The sequence below is a fragment of the Bactrocera tryoni genome, chromosome 1, assembly GCF_016617805.1.
Source record: "Bactrocera tryoni isolate S06 chromosome 1, CSIRO_BtryS06_freeze2, whole genome shotgun sequence".
NCBI lineage: Eukaryota > Metazoa > Arthropoda > Insecta > Diptera > Tephritidae > Bactrocera > Bactrocera tryoni.
Window position 1 is genome coordinate 3,430,502 of NC_052499.1, and position 17,475 is coordinate 3,447,976.

General features: G+C 36.9%; 1 protein-coding gene across 1 annotated transcript in view; it reads right to left on the reverse strand.

Annotated features, from left to right (window-relative positions):
• Window positions 1–10,934, reverse strand: part of LOC120780223 — a 94,094-nt gene extending 83,160 nt beyond the window's left edge. The window contains exon 1 of the mRNA XM_040112478.1: window positions 10,563–10,934. The gene's annotated coding sequence lies outside the window, so the exon portion shown is untranslated. The remainder of the gene's footprint in view (window positions 1–10,562) is intronic.
• Between the last annotated feature and the right edge of the window lie 6,541 nt (window positions 10,935–17,475).

A 17,475-nucleotide genomic window follows, 5' to 3' on the forward strand; every position in this document is an offset into this window, starting at 1 on the left:
TTTATAGAGGAATGGTGAATTCAATCGATGTCATAGATCATTCCATGATGAATATCGTGAAGGCCGTCCAAATTCAGTGTTTGTTCCGGAAATATTGATCCCTACACAAACTGATATCGCAACATCATCACTTGACAAATCGTGGGATTGAGGCAACTAAAGGCATTAGTGGGACCAGCACACATTTAATATTGTATGAACATTAGAAAAGTAGATATTTCACAACCATGCTATTGGAACAACGCAGAATTTTGTTTGACAGTTGTCCTTCAAAAAATCAGGAAAATCAACAGTCAAAGACGGATTCCTCTTCACCACAAAAGTGTGAGCTCTCACACATCGAATAAATCGAGATATTCATCTGAAATTTTGCACATGTTCTTTTCTCAGAAGTATTCCAAAAGACGATTAATGTTCGTTTCGATATTCTTGAACCTAGTCTTGAGAATAGAAGAGCTTTGGTGCCGGAGATACTATATGTTACATTTTTTCTGAAACAAAGTGTGGGTTAATAGAGCCTTGCTTAATTTTTTTTCTTCCAGCGTTTATGTTATATATTGAAAGCTTTAAAAAGCTTAAAAATCAGAGGTCAAGCGTATGCACTCCGGCTGTACTTAACATTAGCCTATGTGTGGCTAATACACCAGACAGTTGCTCGAATTAGTTTCATGCCGTTGAAAACAGTTATTGCCAATAATGTACAAAATAAATAAATAAATAAAACCTTTTGCTTGCATATCAAATTGTACAAAAGTGAGCAGTTTGCCCTTTCTGGGCGGCATCGCCACTTTACAGGCGCTCTCGCATATAATTCCCATATTTTATTTGCACTCATATAATCAACGGCACGCTTAAATGTTGCCAACGCACCTAAGTGGTACTCATTTTCATTTGTTGATCCCTGTGATTATCCTTTTTTCTTACAATCGCGACATAGACAATATTGTTGTTTCTAGCAACACTCCTGCTGTTCACTAACTTTCAAGCCAACACACAGCAGTCGGCCGAAAACTAGAAACAATGTTAAACTTAACAAGACATATTTTGGCTAAGCACAACAAAGGCGAGCTCAGCGTGGCCACCAACACATATAAATACTCGTACATACAAGTATACCATGTGTTACATATATGGAACCAGCTGGGGGCGTGCGAAGATTGCGGTTGCCTGCTGACAACCTCAAATTTGCCTCAATTACGAAAAGCGAAGGCTACGCCCAGCAGACACACCCAAATAAGTTTATAGAAATATGCATATCTGTGTGTGTGTATGTATGAAAAAGATATAAACACTCGTATAGGCATGCATGAAACTTTTTTCTCAAAAAGCGACTAAGAACTTCAATATAAGCGGACACACACATGTATGTATGTATGCATGTATTTATGTGTGTTGGTGAGATAAGAGGCATGTATAAATATTCCACTTGACAGCACTTGCCTTGACTGCCTGCTGCTTTGACACTAAATACTGTCGGATCACAGGCGCACTCACAGCCACAATGGTCCACACCCCTCTATGGGAACCAAAAAGGCGATTTCGGATGTAACGCAGCTGCGGAAACATCTTCAGCGCCACTGTTGAAGATTCTTTCTTCTATAGTTTATTTGTTATGCTTGTTGGTCACCTTTCGTTTGTTGCTTTTTGTATTCTTGGCGCTTGACCGCTTCGGAAAAATGAAGTATTGTTCGCAAATAAATACATATGTACATGTGTGGTAGATCACACACATACATATGCTCATGTGTACCGTAATGTGCGCGTTCTTGCGCATTTCATTTATAATTGAAGCTGCCTAATGCATTTTAATGAGGTTTCACGAACTATCGACACGCTGCCCGAACGCGTTCAGGCAGTTGACGGCTTTGCAAAGAGAAAGTGTCGAAAAATGTCTCTTTGTTGAACAATTTTATGCTTGCAAAAAACCTTTTTTTTACAAATTATAGAGTATGGATTTTTTTTTACACTTCTTTATAAATTTCAAGTTTATTATCTGATAAGCAGCTGAAAATTGGTTAATTACGGAGGGAAATGGAATATTGTGTTAATTTTCACACTATTTGCATATATTTTTTCAGAAGTAAAGGGTGTTTTATTGGACATATGGAAGTTTTTAAAAGCATAGCTGTCAAACCAACTGTCAAAGTAAAAAACGTATCTGATTTCAGTACTTACATATATCATTGAGTACTTATGTATATATTAGCTGGCCTTTGTCCCTTACCAACGTGGAAGAAAGACCTTGACCTAGATCCAAATAAAATTCAACTGTTACTGAATTTTGTAGGTATTTCAATGTACTCCGTTCTTGAAGCTTATTTTTAAAGTCAAATTATCTTCCGCGATCCAGCACGAAAATAGGGGAAATAGTCATAAGTTTTAAGAGATCAAGGATCCTGTCATTGGTCAAAAGTTCCTTAAAACAAAAGATTACAGTTGTTGCCGCGACTGTACTTCGAAGCGTGCGTGCACCGACTGGATTCGGCACAGGGCATTTCTATCTAACGAACGAGCGCTGGTTAGTTGTCTCCGAGCACTTGGAGAGTCAGGACAAACATTTTCGCGCGACGTGTTTTTGTGGGTGGGGCAAGCCGAAAATGCAGCGTTCGTTAGAGCAGACGTACGCGGTTAAATTCTGTGTGAGACTCGGTAAATCTGCGACAGAGACGTTAGATATGAAAAAGCAGGCTTACCCAGATGTTGCTTTAGCAAAAAGTGGTGTGTTTCGGTGACAGCATGCCTTTTTGTAGGGCCGGGAAGAGGTCGCTGATGAAGACCAACTTTAACATCAAAGGCATCGTCCACCATGAATTTGTTCCTCCTGGAAACGAAGGGTCAATCGGGTTCGACAAGACATCGCACCCGATTGGAAGTTGCACCACGACTACGCCCCGGCTCACGTCTCCTTTCTCCCTTACCTGGAAAGACCGATGAAAGGGGATCTAAGCAGCATGCACTTCGCCTCCCAATGCTATTCCGGAGAATGCTTTCCGTGACGCCTTCGATGCTTGAAAATCGCACTGACAACGCTGCATCGATGCTGAAGGAGCATATGTTTAAATGTTTACACTTGAGTTTGTGTATTATTAAATCTAACCCTTGAAAAATACTATACTACATGTTAAATATTTTTTATCCTTTCTCCAAAAGAGTCTCTGAACTACCAAATACACAAAAACTTTCAAAGAAAGACGCAATCAATTTGAATAAGCAAATTTGTAATAAAGACTTGCTTAAAATATACAAATATACATATAAATTCATATGTGCAAGGTAAACAGTGTGAGCATTTATTTCTTAATCTTTAGCTGCCAGCAACAGAAGCACCCACATACACATATGATAAACTTTCTTAGCTATTGCCACATATACGAGTACAGACAGAAGACCGCCACAGCACTCATCGCGGCTTAGGTACATGTGATCACAGATAAATTCAGCAAATAAGCCGGTGAATATTTAGGTGTAGAAAATACGAAACTTTTCTCTTGCGCCGTCATCTTGATACTTCCAGATAAACACCTCCGCCAAGCAGCTCGCACACAGATTGCCATGGTGATAAATGTCGCGGAGAAGCACATAGCAAACGACGGAGACGGAGAAAAAGCAGTTAGCCCACACAGTTGCTGTCTCGAGAGAATGTTGGCAATGAATTGGCGACGATTTTCTGACGGTTTTTTTCGTTCCTTTAATTGCTTCTAATATCTTCACTGCCCGGGCGGTAAGATACAGTTAAAGAGTGTGTTGGTTTAGAGGTGTGCACCAGTTGAAGAAGAAGAAACGGAATAAGAAATGAAATTGTTTTTAGTTTATATATCGTGTTGTCTTTCCGGTACATGATACAACATAATATTTGAAAAAGAAATTAGGAAAGCGGGAACAAAAAATATGCTTTAATTAATTTTGTAAAATTTATCACAGAGCAATTAAGGTATTAATTACGAATATTTTAAGGCTTTTTTAAATTTCGGCCAACATAGTGTTTTCAATTTAGTCTAGAGATGTCCTGGAGTGATTCAAGCATCTTGTTGACATTCTAGCGCACAGCATTTTCATCTTTTGAAGGTTAATGCTAACTAAAAACCAGAAAAAACGTTAACTTCGGCTGCACCGAAGCTAAAATACCCTTCACAGTTGCATTTCTATTAGTAACTATGTGTCCAGTTTGTATGGCTATAGTAATGCGATCTGAACAATTTTTTGGAGATTATGTTATTACCTTAAGCAGTAATCCCTGTCAAATTTCGTAAAGATACCACGTCAAATGCTAAAGTTTTCCATACAAAAACTTGATTCCGATCGTTCAGTTTGTGTGGCAGCTATATGTTATAGTGGTCCGCTATCGGCAGTTCCGACAAATGAGCAGCTTCTTGAAGAGAAAATGATGTGTGCACAATTTCAAAACGATATCTTAAAAACTGAGGGACTAGTTCGTAAATATACAGACAGACGGACATGGCTAAATCGACTCAGCTGAACATACTGATCATTTATATACTATACATATATACTTTATAGGGTCTACTTCTAGATGTTACAAACTTCGTGACAAACTTAATATACCCTATTCAGGCTATAATTATATGGATTTAATTCTAGTAGCGCCATATAGGTGTCAGGCGGGTGACTTTTCAATTGAACTGTTAATTTTCTGCATATTCAAACAATTTCTTCTGGGTACTATCTAGCACAAAGTTAAACGCAGAAGACTTTGCTTTCTCAAATATAAAATTAAATTAACGTTTCAAAAAAAATGCAGAGTATGAAGTTTGCAAGCAGAGCTTACAAACATGCCATATCCTCAGTCATGCACACGTACATACATACATACATATATGCAGAAGAAAAATTTGGCAAAGAGTAAAACTCTTTTGTATGGGGTTTTTATTGGAGTTTTTGTTTAATTTTTTGTTTACTTTTTCCGCTCCGTTAACTTTCCTACTCGCTCACTCTTGCCGCAAGGCATTTCGTAGCTGCAATTAAATTAAGTGACTTCGGTGAAGTGAAGAACAGTCAAGAAGGAATACCAAACGCTGTGAGAGTGTGTGATTCTATGCTTTGCGTATATGTTTGTGTAACTCAAACAACATATGTGTAGGTATTCTTTATTATTTTTTATTGAAAAATTATAAATATGTTTTTGTTCTACCACATACTTTTAATATGTATACATATAAAAATATGCGTACTTGATATTGGGAACAGGGGTTATAAATGTATACCCACTGATGAGAAGCCTTTGTTTGTACTTAGTGTACCGAAATGCAGTTCCCTCTGTTTTTGATTGAAATATGTGATAATAAAAGAATATATACGCTGCGACTCACCTATCGGCTAAGTCCCTGGTTTATTACCCAACAGCGCTACCAGAAATTTCTGTTAAAGGTTTTAAGAGTTTCTTGAAGCCCAGTTGACTATTCAATGTATTGGAGAATCGCCATGACTTAATTGCAATCAAATCACAAAATTAGAGCTACCAACTTAAAGATATTTAATTTAGGCTGAACATTTTAAGTGAAAATTGATGAGAACACAAGCGACAAGTAAAAGGCTTTAACCTCATTTTGAAGGTGAAAATAGATACGAAACAAATATAAAGCATTATTGGAGTCTGGAATTTTATAGGGTCACACATTTTTTTCCTTTAACTAGGAGTCATTCTTAAACCTATGACCCACCCTATTATCAGGGTGGCGATACCAGCCTTGAGCTCACAAACCCTTCGTTCAGAGCTGGTTAAGGAAAGCCTAGCCTAGTTATCAATAGCATCGAGTCACTTTTAGATAAGACTAGTTTGGATGGCAGGCCACATCGATTCGCAGGCAACTGTAACTCAGCTGTCTGCATGCATGTATTAGTCAGAACTCAACCTCTGGATCAGCCAAACTATTACTAAGCCTTATTCAAATAAAGGTTTCAGGGTTAAAGGATTTTTATGTGCATAACTATCTTGGATCGGATATTGGAACAAGACTGCTCGTGCCTTTGCATTTTTCGCTTATGGTATAGTATACTATATACTTATTGATAATTGCAGGGATCAAATTTAAAATTTCTACTAAAAAAGGTTGTGAGAATAGTTGGAAAGTTCTTTTAAAATTAATTTCTGAACAAGTTTTTGGTGAGCTGAGGAGGAAAATAGATATCCTCAGCAACAGTTGTAGTTACAGAACCTTGTAAATTAGTATACTAGTCCACACTAGTTTCTCGGTATCTTTACCAAACTTAGCGTTGAAGTCCTTATGGAAAGAAAAACACCTACTTTTGCTTAAATTGACACAGTTATTGGAAAACACATAGTTCAGAAAACCGAGTTTACCATTTCATTGAAAAAAATCCCACAACAATTCCTTGGTTCTTTAGAAAAATACGTAAAATCCACCCGTGAAACTCATTCATATAATCCTTGAGCAAATAATGGAAAATAGCAAACGTTTCCGTTAGCTTAGTTTGACAGCTGACAAATCAAATGAAGGGCTGCGAGAACAAAGTGGCACAAATCACCGTTCACCACTCGCCACTCGCCAGCTACACGCCGGCAGACAGCCAACAAGCCATTCGTTGTCGGCCAGTGTAGAAGCTAACACTTGCCAGCAAACAATAACTAACTTAATATGCAACTTATTTAAGTAATTTCAGCGAACTGCGTGTTCATTCCCGTGCAACAGACCCGCTGCTTCCAGGCAAGTCGCCTCTGGCGTTTCGCTTTATTCCGTTCGTCGCTCTTGCTGTGTGTGTGCCGCTGTCGCCAAGCTTGTCATGTCAGACTGCTCTTCAGCGAATGAAAGGAATTTATTTGATTTTATTGTTATTTTTTATAAGTAAACAGTTATTTCCTTTGAATGTCGCTCAGCATTTTTCTACTCTAATTCTCCTTTCTGTTATTTGATTTCATTGTAGTTATTTTCGAACATCTGTACTTTGTTTTTTGTTTTTGCTTTTGTAAGAATTACACCTTTCTCTCACGCACCTCTATTGAAATGTCTCCTTTTGCCATGCTTAACAGCATTTCGTTGTTTTACTTTGTCAAGGTGTTCGTCAAGCTGGATTAAACAAAGGAATATTCGCTAGAAAATTAAGGTTTTTGCAGTCAGTTGGACTTCCATTGAATTGAAGTGTGAAATCTTAATATAAATGTGTTTGTGAACGAAAGAGGCGTTACCAAGTTATTGGTATCAAGAGTATAGGTTTCCTATATATTGTGACAAAAAAGCAACCGGAAATTGTAATTAAATTCTCCGGGTAAAAGATATTTCAAAAAAATTTACTAAGTTGGTAGGTCTGTCCATAATTAATATGCCAAATATGACCGCGATCTGTCAGTCAGTTTGCTTACAGTAGTTACTTAAGTTGGTACACCTCAACTTTACAATGAATAAAAATATCAAACAAAGAATTGTTTTCAAGTTTTGTATTTCTAAACAAATTTTGTGTGCAGAACCGCTGCGAATGTTGTAAAGGGCTTACCGTGATTCAGTTTTATAAAAAATACAAGCCAATAAGTGGAACAAAGCCTTCAAAGACGGCCGAGAGATCATTTAACACATTCCTCGTTCTGGATGACCTTCGACCTTTTCAACTGATGAAATTATCAAAAGATATAACGGATATGGTGCTTGAAAATAGTCAGGCAAGTGTAAGAGAGATGGTAAGAGAGCTCGACTTCTCTCGCGAGGCTTTTGATTAATTTTGGTGCATATTTTTGGTATAAAGCTCGTTCTTGCTACGATTGTTACCAATTGAAAAACCAAAAGCCCAATGAATACCATCGATCAACCACCGTATTCACCAAACTATGCTCCGTGGGATTTTTTCTTGTTACTGAAAACTGTCGCTCAGTGGAACCCATTATTTCACATTATAGCGATAAATTGAATTAAATGCAAATATTTTACTTATATGTTAGCACGCATTACACGATTTACTGCGAACCCTAGCTTATATTTTTTCCCATCCATTTTAACTTACCGCACACTCACACACGCAGCTAACTCGTGCCATCATAATTAGCTGCCTTTTAGTCTGTGCGCCTTAGTGTATGCTTTATTAATTCCAATATTGCTATGATATTTGGCATTTGCATGAATTTCCCATTTTGGTCAGTCCGCCAACACATTCACTTGGTACAATATTCTCATACGGTCACCATGCTCCTGTGCGGTTCGCCTCTGCTGCCTGTCAGAGTGTCCGTTCGGTTGACTGCCCGACTGCCCGACGGCCCGCTGTTTTTGCACAGCGGCACCAACGTATACTTAGCTTTGGTAATTGAATTACTTAAGTAACCGAGTTGAGCAACCGCAAGAGCGCCACTACAATATTTGCATTGACATTGGTGGCATGACAGCTATTTAGTTTATGCATACAAACTCATGCAGACAAACACGTATACATATGTATGCATGTATACTACATAGTATATCTGTGTTGAAAGGCCAAAGAACGCAATTGCATACTGTTAGATTTTAGTTTTTATAACCTTGCGTTTAATCTTATTGTGTTTTTTGTTTGATTTTGCTCTTATACCCAATAAATTTAGTGTGTAGTCAGCATTAATTTAATTCAATTTAAGTTTTTCAAACATTTTTGACTTTTGTAGACATAAAAATCTTGAAAAAATGTTTGAAATCTCATTCGAGAGGCTAAAGTTATTAAATTAAAAATACTAAAATTTGTATGTACAACCTTAGCTTAAACAAAATTATGTTTGAGTAGATTTTTTGCAGCTTTTATATTTTCTCTGTTTCCCATTTGCTTTCTACTGACATTAAATTTAAACTGCTTCCAAATTACTGTTGTATTTTGATTTATAGGCTTACTTTGCCTCATATTTCTTCATTACATAAACCGACTGATAATTACATACAATTAAAATTTCTACTTACTCTCAATGGGAAACAGATGCTGAAGAGGTCACATCTTCTTTTTATGTGAATTTCCTGGCTTGTAAGATTCTCAGAAAGTATCCCTTTCAATAAATTTTTGAAATTCATGGTTTCATATCTGTTTAACTATCACAATGTGTTTTAAACAACAAATTTCAAAAATTTCTCAAAAAAAAATTTTCTACATATTTGTATTAAATGCTTTAAGTACTTCGTCTTTTACTAAGTTCAATTTGAACCGTTAATTCTGATAGGTTATAACACCTCATATATATCTAATCGCTATGGTTGGTATCGGAAAAAAATTCTCTTGAGTTCATGTCCATGATGCTAAACAAAATGAAACAATAAAGACTCGTTGTTTTCGAAATCACGAGATTTTCACTTCTCTATACTTTTCACTCACTTATAATTTTAAATCTAACCTCTATATCGGTTACCATTAGAGATACATGAAAAAAATTACAAACAAACTCCTAACGATTAAAATTTATATCAACTTGCCTACACCTTTGGAGTGCTGCTTAATTAGACACCGCTAGACAGCATCAGCGGTAAATTATTTCCAGGGTTCGGTATAATATAACCAATCCAAATCCATGTTAAAACAAATCTGACCGTAAACTTAAGCACCTTTTTTTGAAAATGTGAGCGATAGTAAGTATCCTGCAGGCTTCGCAAATATACGTACGATACTTGCAAAGTTTGACGTTGTAGTTCCAGGTCATTTTAACAAATATCGTCAATATACTTTTTGAGTACCAAAATATAAATTGGTCGCCATGGAAGGTTAAGTAAAATATAAAAGTTTCCTGAGGCTTTGGAAGAATAACACTATGAGGACCGTTTTCTAAATGTCTGGTTAGCAGCAGTCTGTCAATTAAGCTCTGCTTAAAAATAGGTTCTGTACAGAGAGAAGGAGTTTTGGTTAAGTCAACAAGAACTTAATAGACAGATGGCTACTAATCAGACAATGAGATATAAGCAATGACTATTCTAAGGTATGCGCACGAAAAAAATGTTCGCATAGAAATACGCGTAGCTTGAAAATTTATAACGGTAAATTCAATATTCAAGCTTATACCGAAAACCTGCCATATTTTCCGCATTACTGCATCATCATTTTTACAGAAGTATAGTTAGCGTAAAACTTGTCTGTAATGAAGTCCCACATTCGTGAATTGGCATTTGCACAAAAAACTTGGAAATCCAACCAGGTCTCATAGCTGAAAACTAAAAATGGAAAAATCCTCACTCTTTGTCTTTGCGAAGAAAGGGCACAGAAGAGGTAGAAAACAGGGATTTGAATCTTCTATTACGGCTAGAAAAGTATTGAGCTGTGTGGAACGACATCTTCCACTATCGGCGCGAGATGTTGACGAATGTCCGTCTTGCTCAGAACTCAGGCCAATTGAGACTTATTAAGCCATTGTTGAAGCACAAATATTAAAGTGCCATTAGGCTGTAAAAAATTAAAGGCAGTTTAAAAATAAAGGGTAAAACCTAACAGAAGTCAACAATATACATACATATATGCTGTGTAAAAGCTTATGAGGGATATTATTCCAAAATTGCGATTATTCGCACAAAGCAATCTTAAGGCAAATTTCGATTGTATGCAAAGCCTTATTTGCCTCTTTTAACTTTTTTTTTAATTTTTAACGAATTACCACGAATTACCTTTTCTGCTCCTCAGTGAAGCACAGCAATAGTTTAGTGCGATAGCATTCCTTTTAAACTACTTTTTAATCCACAAATTCCTTGGTAATACGAGTACTATGTAACAGGCAATTGAAATCAACGCTCATCTCTTACGGCAAATGTGTAGTATATTATTTAAATTTGGACGCAGTTAGCACGCATCCGTCAGCGAATTCACACGTTACTCTGATTGTAGCTGCGCCTACACAGCACGCAATGTTGCGTATACGCCCCGCAATACACACAGCGCACTGGCACAAACACACCGCCAGCAGGTTTTGCGGCGTTCCTACGCCGATTAGCGCCTTAAAAACACACACACACATACACACACAATAATAGTGATTTGTAAGCAATCTATATTGCTGCGCCGCACAATCTGCTCGTTTTATTTATTTTCCTTTCGTTTTGCTCAAACACTACAAAATTCAAATTCACTATGAAACCGCCGCGTTAGCACTTTTGCACTATGGAATTTTGTTAAGCCCGCTTACAGGGCGTGTGTACACAGGGGTGTGTACAGTGCTTCCAAACAAACAACAAAATAGAAATTTTTGCAAAAACAAATTCACAAATTGCCAGCTTGTCTGCTTGTCTGCTGAAAGCAAAAATTCCTTTGGGTGCACGTTGTCACCTCCGCGTAGGCAACCGGACGCTATGAAATTAACTCGGGAACTGAATTGAAAACGCACGAATGTTAGGCACTTCATTTATATGGCGGAGCCGAAATAAGTTCCACAAGCATGTTGGAGTAGAGCTTCGCACCTCCTGTGCTTTTGCGCTCACACACAGAGAGCTTTCACTACTTTCACTGAAGCGCAGCGCAAAAGTGAGAGTTCAACAGTATTGTTGTTTTTGTAGTCGATAGCACTCTCGCCAACAACATATTTATGTGTGTATATGTCTGTGTGCAGTTGTGTTTAGCAGCGTGATTTTGTTATTGTTTGGCAAATAAATACACAGAGGGCCATTGGTATGCTCCATTGTAATCAGCTGATTTTTGTTTTCATCCACAATTTGCTTAGCAGAAGAGTAGAAGTGCAAGAATTACTAAACAAGCTAATGGAGAAGAAGCATAACAATAATAACAATAACAATTGCAATGCTGAGGCAGATTGAGCGAACTGCTGACTCTGTCCTTTAGGCTTTTTCGCATATTCGTGTTGCTGTTTGTAACTTTGATTTCGCGCGCATTATTGCTGCTACTGCTGTGCCTCACAGTTGCCGTTTCAAAGTTAGTTTGAGGTGTTGTGACTGCGCTAGATATGTATTTATTTCACTGTTCGTCTGACTGCTGCCGCTTATCAAGTGCTGTAATTTCGAAAATGTTGATTGCTGATAATTTTTTTCGAGCCAGCAAACAGTGGTCGCTTATTTGCTAGGCCGTTTTGCGTAATTGGAGATTATTTTTGAATTTATCGTCATGTTGGAACGTTCCCTAAAGCAAGTGACAATTCGTACTGCACATTTGGTATCAAAAAGTTGGAAGTTCGCATGTTAGAGAAAAGTTCATTAATTTGTTATATAATATTTCAATGTATAGCACAGATGTATATCACCAAAGAAGTGGTTTGATTTGTGCAGCTGGAGTGGAGAAAATCAATTCTTTTTTACCAAATCTGCTGAGCTGCTGGATGAGGCTTAACTTAGTGACCACTTGGAAGCACTAGGTACTTAAAGACGGCCTAAATGTGGCCGCCTCCCTTATGAACTCACCAATTAACCAAACAAAATAGCAAACAAATCCAAATATAACGGGTCATTGGGAAGTCTCCGGCCTATAAAGCTATATAATTTGTAGTTAACCCTAACCTCCAAAAGACGCGCGTATAAATTTGAGAACCGTCAGATCATTAGTTTGTGAATTCTTCTTCTTCTTAATTGACGTAGACACCGCTTACGCGATTATAGCCGAGTTAACAACCGCGCGCCAGTCGTTTCTTCTTTAGGCTACGTGGCGCCAATTGAATATTCCAAGCGAAGCCAGGTCCTTCTCCACTTGGACCTTCCAACGGAGTGGAGGTCTTCCTCTTCCTCTGCTTCCCCCGGCGGGTACTGCGTCGAATACTTTCGGAGCTGGAGTGTTTTCGTCCATCCGGACAACATGACCTAGCCAACGTAGCAGCTGTCTTTTAATTCGCTGAACTATGTCAATGTCGTCGTACGTCTCGTACAGCACAACGTTCCATCGAATGCGATATTCGCCGTGGCCAATGCGCAAAGGACCATAAATCTTTCGCAGAACTTTTCTCTCGAAAACTCGCAACGTCGACTCATCAGTTGTTGTCATCGTCCAGGCCTCTGCACCATATAGCAGGACGGTAATAATGAGTGACTTATAGAGCCTGGTTTTTGTTTGTAGAGAGAGGACTTTGCTTCTCAATTGCCTACTCAGTCCGAAGTAGCACCTGTTGGCAAGAGTTATTCTACATTGGGTTTCTAGGCTGACATTGTTGGTGGTGTTTACGCTGGTTCCAAGATAGACGAAATTATCTACAACTTCAAAGATATGACTGTCAACAGTGACGTGAGTGCCAAGTCGCGAGTGCGACGACTGTTTGTTTGATGACAGGAGATATTTCGTTTTGCCCTCGTTCACTGCCAAACCCATTTCCTTTGCTTCCTTGTCCAACCTGGAGAAAGCAGAACTAACGGCGCGGGTGTTGAGGCCGATGATATCAATATGTTTGTGAATTACCATATATAATTTTAGGTGAATCAGTTTTTGTTATTGCGAAAAAAGTGGATAAAAAGAAATTTTGCGTGTTGATAATATATTGCTTTTGGATTACAAAAATATAGTCGAAGCAAATACTTTTCTGGATGACGGGTTTCCGTACACTACCGCAGGAAAATCAGTAATCAAGGACTGGTATACTGGGTTTAGACATCAACAAGGTCCACAAAATAATTTTGGATGGCCGTTAAATGAAGTTGTTCGAGATAGCAGGCACTCTAAAAATATCAACTGAACGTGCACATCAAATCTTTCAGGAATATTTAGATATCAGAAAGCTCCATGTCTGCGCGAGCTCACTTTTCACCAAAAACAACGACGAGCCGATGATTGGAAGCGAAATAAACTCAAGTTTTTGTATCGATATGTGACACTGATGAAAAATTACTCATCCCGAAGTCTAATCGACAGACATCGGAGTATACTACACACGATTAACTCGCTCCAAGTAGTGGAAAGACACAAATGTCGGCGGGCAAGGTTTTGGTGTCTCCATTTTGGAAAGCGCATGGAATAATTTTTATATAAAGACCATCAACGGTGTCAAATACATAGCGTTATTGGACCGCTTGAAGGATGACATCGCCGACAAAACGGCTGCATTCGAAGAGAAAGAAAATGCCTTTTCACCAAGACACCGTGTCACAAATCAGTGAAAACGATGGCAAAACCCCATATATTGAGCTTCTAATTGCTCCAGCATCCAGCGGTATTCTTCAAACTATTTCCTGTTTCGTAATCTCAAAAGAGTTGTCGCTGTGAAGAAATGTTCGTTGAATGAAAAGTTGATCGCAGAATTTGAGGTCTTATATTGAAACAAAGGACAAATCGTGCTACAAAAATTGTATCGAAGAGCTGAAGGGTAGCTATAATCAGTGTATTACCTTTGAAGATAACTGTGTTGAATAAAAAATGCATTTTGGCAAAAGAAATGTGATTTACTATGGTAGACCGATGATTTTCCATTTTTTCGTTAAAAATTATTATATTTTTGAACTGCTAACTCATTGGTGTGAAAGTAGGGAGTAAGTGTTGAAATGAAAGTTATATAAAATTATAGCTAATCAACTAATAAAGTTTTTATTTCATCTCAAATCAAATATACAAACAAAAAAAATAGATAAATAAATTTCCGCCTCTTATAATATTGAAATTCGATAAATCAAGATTATCACCAATTTTATTCTATTTTTATTCTGGCCTAAAGGTCTTCTAAGTTTAAAAATGACAAAATAGTTCTATTTACTACGAAAATTTTCAGGAATGCTCGAAAATTGTAGCAATAAATTATTATATAAAGTCAGCTTTTTATGCTTATAAAAGCATGAAAATTATATTAAAAAAAGCTGCGGAAAAGTTGTCTTTTTATAACCAAAAGTGAAATTTTCGCCCGATTTTATTTATACCATAGCTTTGAACGATTTACTACCGTTACACTGGCAAGCAGAATAAGTTGTCTTTTGACTTATGAAGTGAAACAACCACTCGTTAACCCAATGACTGCAAAATTGTTCCACGAGTTCAACTGACATCCGGCTACAAATACACAAATGCTCGACAACTACCTAATTGACAGTTTGTCATCACCTCAAACGCTCAAAAGCCATTAAATAAGCTTAACCGCTGGCGGCTCTTTCATCCGTTACGCCTTGTTTGTGTGTGTGTATGTTAACTCTATTACATACACGAGCTGGAATTGCCAAGATGCATACTTAGAGAAGTATACATATGAGTATTAATGAGTTTAACACATTGCTGTTTTCATATAATCCAGTTAGAAACCAATTTTCAGTTGTCTCATAGCTAAATTGCCACATCCTGCGTTCGTAAAGCGAAGCACATGAGTTTAATTCAACTTGTAGATTGCGCTCTTGGCGACTGGTACTGAAGTCGGCGGTAATGTAGCCTTTTACTGAACAGTTCACATTTATATGCTTCTCTAGTCGAATGTTTACTTATTAACTGAAATTAAATAGTATTATAACGGATGTTTGGTAACTGATTAAAGCATAAACATATGTATAATAAACATTTTTTTGTTCTGAGCTCAATTAATTGAACTAATTCTTTGAAATTTTCGGCATAAATTGAAATTTTAAAATTTTTAAAATAAAATTACTGTAAACATTGGCACCTAGGCGTGTACGTAACACTGTAACAAGTAACATTATATGAAGACTGGCTCACATTAACCGTCTGCAAAATGAAAGTTGATGTCCAAGTTCATAATTAAATCTGAAAAGTATAAAATATTTTAAAATATACATTTGTGAAATTTTCTTAAACGAAGCACTTTCAGTTTAACAATAATTCGTAAAAACACATTAAGAAAATAATAAAAATTGTTGGTAAAATTTTTCCACCTATACATTTTGATATTCATTTTTCAATCCAATATTAATAGAACGTCGTGTAATATGGCTTTTCACCATACTTAAAAAGTTACGAAAGCAAGTCCCCTAAGCTTTTAAAATAATGTTACCACCAGAGCTTAAAGCTATGTAGGCATATGCCTTTTAAGATTTGTCTTAGCCTATCTTGAAACACACCATATAACTTTCAGTTCATAACTCTAAGCTTTTACAATTTTAAAGCAAAATGCTCTGGGCACCATGTTTAAAAGCTTCTGATAAGATTCGCTTAATATTCGACAATTTATTTACATAGTTATACTTAACAGTTAGTTGTGCATTCTCTATTTAAAGCGCTGTACTGCAAGACAAATAAATTAAATTTCGAACTATATTGGCATTGATAAATAACTTCTAATACATGAAATTACCTTTTTTTATGTCAATGAGCACAAGGGACATCTAGCGGAGTTTTTCGCATGTGCAATTTCCTGACATTGCTAATGGATCACATACTCATATACCGGAATATAATTTGACTTTAATTTAAAAGAAAATCAGATCAGAATCGGAATCAGAAATCTAAATGAAATGATTATTTTTGTGTTAGTTTTATTTTAGTTAGAAAATTATAATTTTTACTGCTTTTTTTTGCAAAATTTGTACAAACATATGTACATTAAACTCATAAATATTTGCCACATATGTAAATATTTCCGCAGGCATGAAAAAACTATTTATTACAACTGACCTTCTAATAAATAATAAAACCATTTTGCACTGTTTGAAAAGGTAGATCTGATGCATTTGAAACCAATCAGAGTGCCGTGCATGAAAATGAATACAAAGTTCGGTTCTTCATTCTCGCACTACTCTGGTACCGGAGTCACGCACAAAAACGAAAGTACTTTAAGCGCGCACACCTTTAGATTTCATGAACAATATAAATGCAAATTGCGCAAAACTGAGTAACAAAAAAGTCTTTAGTTAAACAATGTTTATTTGTTTAATTTTAAATAGATGTATATATTTGTAAGCCACACTAATTTTTATTACAAAAGCTTTGCTTGTTGTCATCCTGGCAAATGCGAGCAGCAGATCTCCATTAAACGCAAAATTCGACTTCAGCGGTTGTGAAGAAAAAATTTAAATAAGAATTGCTAACCTATAATTCTGCCTTTCACACACTTCTAAAGCGTTGCCCTCCAGTAAAGCAGGCGCTGTGGCTTGAAAGCCTTAAAAGACACGATTATTTTGTTTGCTGAACAAAAGGTAACCAAGTCACTGTGACAACACCAACAAGTACACATGTATATACATGCATACGCATATACATATGTATATTCAAATTATCAACGAACAATAGCAAGCCGTTGCCCAGGAGGAATGAAAGCTGTGTTGGCGTTGAAGCGGAGTGTTGGCTGTGGTTGCTGGCAGTAATGTTGGCGCGGTTGTTATTGTCTCATTATTTAACAAAGGAAGCCTATCTGCCACCTACCACATACAGGCGCAGGTAAAACACGCCTTTAAGGGAGAAGAGAATTTCAAAGCGCAGCTGTCGGCTGATGGGTTAGGGCACTTTTAGTTGCTGCTGGCTGATAACTTTCGTAATTTGTTCGAAAAAATTCACTGGTCTTAAAGAAATGTATGCATGCTTGTACATGTATATTTTATATACTTACAAAAATTGTGTAAAGAGATGCAAAAAACAAAAAGAAATGGCACAAATAACTTTCGCTTTATGTGCCTTTCGCTGCTTTGTTTGCTTTGTGCCTGTAAAAAACGTCATTGAGTTAAAGAGTGT